General features: G+C 61.2%; 1 long non-coding RNA gene across 2 annotated transcripts in view; it reads left to right on the plus strand.

Annotated features, from left to right (window-relative positions):
• Positions 1-380: 380 nt before the first annotated feature.
• The window catches only part of LOC106722452, a 9,886-nt gene continuing 9,137 nt past the window's right edge, over positions 381-1,129 (plus strand). For both annotated transcript variants that reach the window (XR_003095198.1, XR_001358419.2), the window contains exon 1: positions 381-562. This is a non-coding gene — a long non-coding RNA (uncharacterized LOC106722452). The remainder of the gene's footprint in view (positions 563-1,129) is intronic.

Below are 1,129 nucleotides of genomic sequence, written 5' to 3' on the forward strand. Positions count from 1 at the left end.
CGGGGCTCCGCCCCGTCCCGCGCCGGGAGTGCGGGCGGCTGAGCCGGGGCCGGTGCTGCTGCAGGGCGGGGTGGAGGGCACGGGTGCAGAGGAGCTTTGCAAGGGAGCGGGTCGATTTTAATGAGCCACGAAGTCACGGGAGTCCCTGGGGCCGCCCGAGCAGACACCTGCTGCCGCTGGGTTTCAAGTTTGGGCGCAGCAGGGATCCGCGGGGGGCGACCGCTGTCGTGCCCCCGTCTGCCCTGCCTGCTAGGAGCAGGGCATCCCGCAGCCATCTCGCTATCCAGGCTCACCGGCAAGGCTACGCGGAGGACGGGGCCCCTGGCTTTCTGATCACGGGAGTCCCTGGGGCCGCCCGAGCAGACACCTGCTGCCGCTGGGTTTCAAGTTTGGGCGCAGCAGGGATCCGCGGGGGGCGACCGCTGTCGTGCCCCCGTCTGCCCTGCCTGCTAGGAGCAGGGCATCCCGCAGCCATCTCGCTATCCAGGCTCACCGGCAAGGCTACGCGGAGGACGGGGCCCCTGGCTTTCTGAACCAGTTCTAGGACAAAATGATCCCGATGGTACAAAACTCTCTTTGCCTTGGGCGCCAAGAAACTTTTGTTTATAATAATGTGTCAAGAGTCAAAAGTTCAGATCAGGCTCCTGGTTTATCGTCTCACAGTCTGCTTATGGCATGCCAGTTTTTGTACCCACTGTGCACAGACATGATGGGCGCATCACCACAAGGGAACATGCGTTTCCCCAGGGAAAAATGGCAGCAGCAGGTAGTTGCCCCATGGCACACACCTGCGCATGTACAGCAAATTGCCCCAGGTGGGGTAGTGGGGGCTGGCCCCAGCAGCCTTACCTGGGGGCTTCCCAGGGCAGCAGCGGTGCAGCTGCTCGGAGCCTGGCCAGCAGCTGGAGCATGGCTCTGGCCAGCCAGGGTCCAGTTTCTGGCAGTGCACACTGCTGCCACATGCGCTGCACTGCTTTTTTGGTGCAGCTGTTTTAGACACCAGGATTTCCTGGCATCTAATTTTGCCACCATGCTGCAAATATGCAGCACAGCAAATGGATTAATGTGCACCACATGCATTTTGCAGCACCTCAAAAGGCTTGGAGGCATCACAAACCACACATTCCTG

The sequence above is a fragment of the Alligator sinensis genome, unplaced genomic scaffold (assembly GCF_000455745.1).
Source record: "Alligator sinensis unplaced genomic scaffold, ASM45574v1 scaffold1115_1, whole genome shotgun sequence".
NCBI classification, from domain to species: Eukaryota; Metazoa; Chordata; order Crocodylia; family Alligatoridae; genus Alligator; species Alligator sinensis.